Genomic DNA, 9,237 nt, shown 5'->3' on the forward strand with positions numbered 1-9,237 from the left:
GAGAAGCACGGCGCCGGGTAAGAGGGCGGCCCCCGCGTCCCCGCCGGCCCCGGCCCCGGCCCGGGCGCAGCGTCCGGCTCGCGCCGCCGGAGGGGTCGCCGCGCCGGGCTCCGGGACGGGCCGCGGAGGGCGGGGGGCGGCGGGGCTCGCGGCCGGGGGGGCGGGCGCGGGGCTGCGTGTCCGGCGCTCGTGCCGGCCGAGCCTGGCCGCCGGCGACCGGAGGCCCCTGTCCGCGCCCCTGGCCGGGCCCCCTCGCCTCGGAGCGTGACAGGATTGCGAGGCGCGCGGGACTGGGGCAGGCGCGCGCCTTCCCGCGCCCCGTGGTCCTGCTGCAGAGGCGCGCGCGCCGCATCCCCGGGATAACACCCGCCGCCCTCGGCGCGCCGAACACAGGGATGGCGTAGGCGGCCGCCGGGCAGAGCCCACTGCGGGGTCACGGCCGCCGCGCTCTGCCTCGGTCCGGCCCTGGTGCGGGAGGCCTGCTTGCGTCACCTGCCCTTCCTTCATCCGTTCGGCTCGACTCGGGCGCCCCACTTGAGGGTCAGCCTGCCTCAGGTGTTCCGTGTTGGTGTCCCAGTTTGGGAAACTTGCCTTTCGAAAAGGGACACCTGTCGTTGGATTGAAAATGCAGAGTGGGGGAGTCCCAGCGTGCGGTTAGCGGGAGCGGAGCCTGAGCGGCTCAGGGAGGGGACGTGCACGCAGGCCTGCTCAGTGGCGGTGGCCGGCGACGGAGGCTGGATTTGCCCGAACAGGTCTTCGGGAGCAGAGAACGCAGGAGCATCAAATTGTCGGGCAAACGTGAGTGATGATGCCAACTTCTTCCTTTACCAAAGAAGCCTCGTGCCCATGGTTGCAGAGGTCCTGGAATATCGTTTCGTTATTTCATTATGTGACAAACAGTTGAGTGCTCGCTGTGTGGGGGCAGGGAACCGGAGAAGAGGCATGAACTCGGAGTCGGGTCTGCCATTCGCCAGCTGTGTGGCACCGAGTGCGTTATTTAACCTCTCTACTCTTACTTGGCCATATCTACAAAATGAGGATAACGATATCTACCTTGCAGGGTTGTTGTCAGAAGTTGAAGTGTCTGGCTATTATTAGCAAGGGCACAGCCGGCACGCACTTGAACTTGCTCCCTTGCGGAAGGTTTCCCATTGGTACAGCTGCTTGAGAAGCAGGGGAACTTTCTGCTATTTTAGATGTTTGCTATTCCGCCAGATATGATAAAGCAGAACTAGAATTTGAACCCAGGCCCTCAGGCCACGTAGTTTGAGTCTTGTGATTTCTCAGTGGCCAGAGTCCTGGCATTGTGAACCCACGCAGTGGGGGGAGGGAGGCGTAAGCGGAGTTGAGAGGGCCGATATTTGCTGTAAGAATAACATCTCAAATTGTCCAGTGATACATTATCTTTTATTTTACCCAGCGTGGTCCAGATGTGAAACGAGATTGGCCTTTTCACCCAGAGATAAAGGAGAGGCTCACAGGCACACAGCTGGCATCGCGGGCACACAGTAGGTATTTGGTAAATGCCCGTGGAAGGAAGGAAATTCTTAAAGTATTGTCATTTCCACCAGAAGGAGACCCATCGCTTAAGGCACAAAGGCCCCCTCAAGCCTAGCTGTTTTACACTATTACCGTGTGATCCGAGCATCTTTCCAATTCATGGATTTAAAAGATTTGAAGCTCTGTTTCGGACTGAGGTTGGTATTATTATCTGTGACCAACTGATTAGAGGTTTCAGACACGTGAACGCAGGCTCCGAGCTTGTGGGCTTCTGTAGTGATCTCTCGAGATACAGCGGTTCATTTTGCTCTGACGTCTGTTAGGCTTGGACCATGATGGGCACAGCTGCTTGGGTTGTTTTCTGGACAACACTGGATGATTGTTTGGTATCAGGGATAAAGAGTTCAAAATACTAAGTTTGTCGCCAAATTAAATATTTGGGAAAGATCTGTGACCAACGTGCGTTGACGTGGGAATAGCAGAGTGGCTCTAAACATGATGCTCTCGGCATTTGGGGTGGACCATTCTCTGCGGGCTCCCTCTCTGAAGATGGCTTAGGGCCGCAGAGTGAATTACGAGGGACTCACAAGGTTTATGTACGCCATCCATTTAGACTGCGACTCATATGTCAGGGTCTTTAGCGAACTTAATGGGAGAAACCGTCTGACAGGACTCAGCCTCCCGTCCCCTGGTCCCCACTGCAGCCGCACACGGTGAAGCTCTTTCCCGAAGAGGGTATGTATTTCATGCAAGTGGCAGAAACCCAGTGTAAACTCACTTAAGCCAAAAAAGGGGTTCCCCGCTCTGATCATTTAACTGGGAAGTCCAAGGGTGAGCTTCAGGCATGGCTGGATCAGGAGGCCGACACGAAACTGTGACGACTGCCTTTCTCCGCTTCCTTTTGTCTGTCGGCCCCAGTCTCTCCTGCTGCCTTCTCTACACTCACCGTGAGGGCTGATGACTGGCTGCCACAAGCCCGTGACCGTACAGCTGTCTTCGAGCAGTATAAACTAATCACGGGGCAAGGAGCGAGGGGCGTCACGATGGGACAGCTCTGTGTCACAGGCCCACTCCTGGGAGGAAGGAGCACAGTGCACCCTGTTAAGCACACGGAGTGAGGAGGTGCGGAGGTACCGGGCAGGCAAACCTGCACGTGTGCTTGTGTGCACGCTCCCATCCCATTTCGTCGAGGCCCTTCTAGAGCCTTCCAGCGACCTGGTTTGTCTGTCGCACACTGCTCTTCTGTCGTGGCATCGCGTGTGTTCTTGCGCCCGTCCACGCCTTTGCATCTGCCGTCTGGGCCGCCTCCCCCACCGCGTCACCTGGCTGGCTTCCACGGGATTCAGGCCTGGCTTCTCTTCCCAGAAGCCTGCCTTGGCCTCCGCCAGTGAATTAGGCACCCGTGCGCCACCACAGCTCACTGTCTGCTGCTCCGCACTCAGACTCAGAGCCTGGGGACAGAGGTCTCTCTGCTTTGTGTTCCTCGCCTCCTACCCTCAGCTGGCATTATTTTCTGTGTAGCAGTTACAACCAGTTGACATTACCCGGCTATTTGCTTATTGCCTGTCTTCTCTCTGGAGCATCAGTTTCGCGACAAAAACGAGGAAAAGAATTTTTGTTTTGTTTACTGCTGCATCTCTAGGGCCTAGGACAGTGCCTGGCACGTAGTATGTGCTTAATAAATGTTTATTGAACAAATGAATGAAAATCTGCCCACGGGAGAAAACACCGGTGTCGCATTGCTGAGGATCCCGACCTGCCGGCAGGTACAGTCTTCCTGGAAATGTCAGTGTCCCCCAGAAGTGTCAGTGCCCCCCCGGAAATGTCAGTGTGCCCCGGAAAGGCCGAGCCCTCCCTGCGCCTGTGCAAACTAGCAGAGGCCAGTGAGCCCCAAGAAGAAGCCACCTGGAAGCTCCACCCGTAAGACACCTTTCTGAACTACGATAGGACTATATTAAGGCTTTTTCCATAATTTGAGTCTTTTTTCTTATTTGTTTTTAAAACATCCAACAGAGCGCTTACAATGTGCCAGTTGCCATTCTAAGCCCTTTATAGAAACAACTCAGTCTTCGACTGGAGTTTTGGGATCGAGGTTTGTGAACTTCAAACCTTTTTTCTTTTTGAAGACCAAAACACTCGAGAAAGGCTAAAAAAGAAAAATCCAGGTTCGAAAATTATGAAAGAAACGAGACCCCTCTCCATCCGGCTCGTCCCACCCTCCAAAGGCAGGGCAGCCAGTGGTGCCTTGGTGCGTGTTCCCCTCCCGGCCCTTCTTGGGGTTTCACAGTTCTAGCCGTTAAGTAAAAGAACAACCTGTATACACGTCCCTATATCTCGTTGGCGTTTGGATTTTACGCAGATGCAGCCACGTTCTACATGTCGTCTGCACCTCGCCGTCCCCATTGGGACGTGTGGCAGAGCTGGAGTGGGGACTAGTGGCCCAGAGCACACTCTCCTCTAGCCCCCTCCCAGGGAGGGCGAGCCTACCCAGGTCCCCTCCGAGCCGCACCCAGGTCCCCTCCGAGCCGCACCCAGGTCCCCTCCGAGCCGCACCCAGGTTCCCTCCAAGCACTTTTGAGTCCCCTCAAACCCATATCCATGTCCTCAAGCACCCAAGGTCCTCCGAGCTATATCCCAGCACGCCCTCAAACACACCCAGGTCCTCAAGCCCTTATCCATGTCTCCTAGGCTGTCCATGTCCTTCCCTTCTGAGCACAGACCCAGGTCCCCCCAAGCCGCACCCAGGTCCCTGCCCCCAGCCACATTGCTGGTTATTGTGGTGCCTTATCTTCCGGAATGCTATCCATTGTCACACCTCTCAACAAAAATAAGAGAGGTGAGGCACATCCACTCATTTCTTTTAACAAAAAAGGGTGGTTCTCACGCACACACTGTAGGGACCAAGGTGGGGTGGCTGCTGGCACACCCTCACCCCCAAGCACCCAGCGCCTCGCCCCGCTTTGCCCCTGGAGAGAGGACACAGGTTCGCCCCGCCATGCCCTCTCCAGGGCTGGGCGTTCTCACTAAAAGAGAAAAGTCTTAGCCAATCGAAAAACTGTGTCTCATTTTAATTTGCATTTTTTGTTATGGTTAAGTTTGAACTTTTTTCGCTCACTATAAAAAACAACCGAAAATCTTTATTTGCTGCAAATATTTTTCCAGTTTGTTGTTTGCCACCTAATTTTGGCTTTATCGTTAAACTTTAAAAACCCTATTTTTCGTTCTTCTGTAGACAAATTTTTTAAATTTCCTCCCTTGTAAGTTTTAGAATGTTTTTTCCTCCTTTTGTATTCTATTTTATAGTTCTTTTTTTGACATATTACTTGAAAAAGCTAATATTCAGTTTTATTTCAGATTTTAACAAGGTATTTGATGAAAATATTGTATAATGTTTTAAATAAAATCAGTTTGAATTCGATAAAGGTCTATGTTTTGTTTTAAAGCTCTTTAGTGTATCATATTTTTTCCTTTAAAGGCCATTTATCAGACCATCACAGCTTCGCTTCACAAAACTGAGACTCAAATACATGTATAATTCTCATAATTTTAACGTTCTTAGCGTTTCCATAAATCGCTGCGTGGAACTGTGTGTGGCTATTGGCCTGGTTTAGACGTGCTCTTTTCACTGACGGCTTCTGAGTGCGTCGCCTCGTCCGTCCCCTCAGCCCGTTTCCCTAACCGTCTGTTGACGTGACGTAGTTAACCACGACAGACAGCACCTCTTACGTGCGCCGTTCAGCGCATTTTGGCACACAGAGAGTATGCCCACTTACTCGCCGTCCAAATCAAGGAAGCGAGACATCTCCATCGGCCCAGGAAGTCCCCCGCTGCCCTCGTAGTCGCCACTGACCCAAGGCCACCAGCGCTCTGATGTCCAGCCTCACGGATTTGTTTTGTCTGTTCTAGAATTTCAAGGATGGAATTAATTATACAACGTGCGCTTTCGTGCGTAGTTCCTTTCGGCGAGGTTCGACCACGTGGCACGCGGCAGCATCCTCTGTAGGAACGTGGGTCGATTGTTCGTTCATCAGTTGACGGACATCTGATTTGTTTCTGGTTTGGGACTATTAAGAATCAAGCTCAGTGAACTTTTTATTTTTATATTGTGGTAAAAAACGTAACACGAACTTTACCATCTTAACCATGTTTCGTGCACAGATGTTTACGTCGTGAAAAATCTTCAGAACCTTTTCATCTTGCAGATCCGAAACTGCACCGTTACACAGCAGCCCCCTGTCCTCCCCCGCCTGGCTCCGTGACGTTGCGGGGTTGTAGGGTAGTTGAGTCTGTGCCTTAGAAGAAACTGCCAGACGTTTTCCAGAATGGTGCCACCATGTCACAGTCCCGCCGGCGGTGCGAGGGTTCTCGTTGCTGCGTCTCTTCACCAACGTCAGACACCGTGCATTGGCTTTTATTTATTTCAGTCGTCCCGGTAGCCGGGAACTGGCCTCTCGCTAGGGCTGTGTCACATTATGTTTTAATCACTCATGTACACGGCTGTTTCTCTTACTAGACTGAGCAAGTTGCATGCGATGCATATTTGTCTCTTTGTTCTCGTTAACTTTTTTCCTCTTTGGGGGATGATGCTTTATTATAGAAAACTTGAAAATTGTAGAAAAGTATTAAAATGGGTCAAATCGCAGGTGACCCTACCTCTCAGGCACCATCGTTAACGGCCTGGTGTCTCACGCAGTGTTGTGTCGCTCACCCCCGCAGCTGAGTGGTCCAGGGCTGGTTGACTGGGCAGCTCCACGGTGCCCCACCCTGCACTCTGCCCTCCCTGGGGCGTCACTCGTTCACAGCAAGGAACCTGCCACAGAAAGCCCCCCGCAGGCTTCCTCGCGTATTCTGTCGGCCCGAGTTGTAACACCGGTACCTCTGCCAGGAGACATGCAATCGCCGACACTAGCTTCTTAGCTAACGGCGGCCTCGCCCTGGGCCTGGGGGTCGGGGGCCTGGCCTCCCCAGGAAAGTGGGCAGGCTCGGGGCCCATTCTGAAAGGCAGGCCGTCAGCGTGTTGTTCCTCAGCTAAAGTTGCTTGGTGTACAGTGTTCTTCCCACTCACTGGAACTAAACGCCTTCCGAGGCATGGCTCCGACTCCCCCTCCTGTGTGTCGTGCAGTTTGTGACTGCCACAGTCGACCCGACGCCGTCTCTGGTTTGGGACATTACAGCTGTTTTCAGGTTTTTGCTATTGTAAACAATACTATGGCGAACATAAGTTTTTTGTACTGGATTTCAAATTATCAACCCCAAGGTAGAGTTTTATAATTTTATGAATTACGCCTAGTCATAATACGTGTGTAGTAATAGGATCACATCAGTAACGATGGCTGAGGTTATGGACGTATTTGAGGCTCTGACACACTGTCCGACCGCTTTGTAGAGGAGTCGAAGCCATCGGCCTAGACTCGGCGCCCGTGTGGTGCGTGCCCGTTTCTCCTCCTCTCCTCCTTTTCTCCTCTCCTCTTTCTTTTAGTCACTAACACACATTCATTTGACAAATATTTGTTGACAGTTCTTGAGCACTGAGCTGGGTCCTGGGGCTCGTCCTGCCCAGACGCGTCCAGCCCAGAGACATGTGACAATTATTCACATGATCCTGCAAATGCGTGACCGCAGCTAGTGGTGAGGGTCCCAGAGGGAGCTTCCTGAGGTCGTGGGTACTGCAAGCTTCGCACGCCCTCTGTCCTAGTGCCGGGACAGGACTGGAGAACACTGCAAATGGGCTTTTTCGAGGCTTTTAAATTGCTCATTTGATGAGCGGAAACGTAAATCTATTAAGTTTTCGAGTCTTTAATTATTACCACGATTGAGTGTTTCCCCAAATGCTTGGGAGGCATTTGTACTTCCTCTTGTGTGAGTTTCCTCTGTTGATTGCAGTCTCAGTTGGGGCAGCTCAGCATAGCGGCCAGGAGCAGCCGCTCTGCGAAGCGCCTGAGTCTGAATCCCGGCTCTGCTGTGTCACCTTGAACAATGCTGAAGGGTGTTCTGCCTGCGTTTCCTCTGCTGTAACATGGGGCCAGTAACAGTGCATCTCCCTCATACGTGGTCACAAGAGAAACTGCAGTGCGGGCCTCATGCCCACCTCTGTCCCCAGTAACCGTCCTGCGTGTGCACAGTGACTGTCCCACCTCTGTCCCCAGTAACCGTCCTGCGTGTGCGTTTTACCTGTGATTCCCTGTCCTCGTTTTTTTTATCGATATGTTTTTAAACTGTTTTTCTCTGAACATATTCAAATGTTGCATCACTTTTTTGAAGCACAGAAATTTATCTGCAGAGAACAGAGTCAGTCCTCACTGCAATGTCTTACATCGCACACACTGACTTTGTTATCAATGTTTTTATTTAAAATACTTTACAGCTAATCCTTCAATTCATTTGTAATTCATATTGGCCTATTAATAAAAGGCAGGCTCTCGATAGGTTTTTTTTTTGCCCCAAAAGCCAACCTGCCAGCTCCATCGGTTGGCTGACCCCTCTTCCCCTCACTGCTGCTGTTGGGGCCCCGTCCTCCAGGCGTCGGGTCTGTGCACACGCCAGGGCCCGCTGGGGACGCGGGGACGTGGCTCTGCCCTGTCGACCTGCAGCTCTGTTCCTGCATTGTGCCGGCACCGCCTTGGCTCAGTCACATACTGTCCCCTTCTTAAAGCACTGTGGCCATTCCTGCCTGCTTGTCCTCACGCTCGCGCTTTAGATTAGCCACTGTGTCGGGATCCACTCCTTACTGCCCTGGCCTCGTTGGGCTTTGCAGTAAACCGCTATTTAATTTGGCGCTAACCGGCATTCATAAACTATTCGGCCATCACATTTGGGGCTGATGTATCCTATTTGAGACGTATATTCCTGAGCAGAGTTTCCTATTTTCCACATGCAGGCTCTCCACATTTTGTAAGATTATCCCTAGGTTTTTCTCCCTTTTTTAAATGTTTTATTTGCTCTTAAGAATACAGTATTTTTTTGCATAAGGAAGTAGTTGTGTTTTGTATATTTTTCTTATATCCAGCCTTATTCCTTAACTGCTGTTGGTTCTAAGAGTTTTTTGGATCAACTAGGATTATGGCACTATCTCTGCAAATAATGTTTTGGGTTTTTTTTCCTTTTTTAATAGCTCATCTTTTATTTGTTTTGTTAGAGCAGGGTTCCCCAACCCCTCTCCCCACCCCGGCTGTGGGCTGTGGACTGGTACCAGCCGTGGCCTGTTAGGAACTGGGCCGCACAGCAGCAGGTGAGCGGCGGGTGAGCTGGCAAAGCTGTAACTGTATCTGCAGCCGCTCCCCAGCGCCAGCATCACCGCCTCAGCTCCGCCTCAGCTCCTCTGGCATTAGATTCTCATGAGAGCACCGGTCCCTCGTGCCACAAAGGTTGGGCACCGCTGTCATTTATAGGATATGCTAGAAGTTTCAATATTAAATATCATATTTCTTTAATTCTAAGACCATTGAGCATAAAAACATGCTATCGATTTACTATCTTTTGGGAGCTACTATATAAATACACATAATTCACTTTCTAATATCTGGAATGTGTGGAGGACATCTCAGAATTAAGGAAATAAGATAACAGTGGTGATGGTGGCCCTCCTCATTTTTCTGTTTTAGTAGGGATGCCTAACTCTCATTTTAAATGTGGTGTTGGCCGTTGATTTATGATAAGCAGTCTTTGTTATATTAAAGAAATATCCTATCTTTTTCGAATAAAACGAAAAGCTTCAATTCTTCTGGAGAGTGATGAGGA

General features: G+C 51.3%; 1 long non-coding RNA gene across 1 annotated transcript; it reads left to right on the top strand.

Moving 5' to 3' along the window:
• The first annotated feature begins 662 nt into the window (after nt 1-662).
• LOC120592243 (uncharacterized) lies at nt 663-2,552 on the top strand. Its single transcript, XR_005650077.1, has 2 exons — nt 663-798; nt 1,421-2,552. It is a non-coding gene; the product is annotated as an uncharacterized LOC120592243 (long non-coding RNA).
• The last annotated feature ends 6,685 nt before the right edge of the window (nt 2,553-9,237 follow it).

This window comes from Pteropus medius, unplaced genomic scaffold (genome assembly GCF_902729225.1).
Source record: "Pteropus medius unplaced genomic scaffold, Ma_sr-lr_union100, whole genome shotgun sequence".
NCBI classification, from domain to species: Eukaryota; Metazoa; Chordata; class Mammalia; order Chiroptera; family Pteropodidae; genus Pteropus; species Pteropus medius.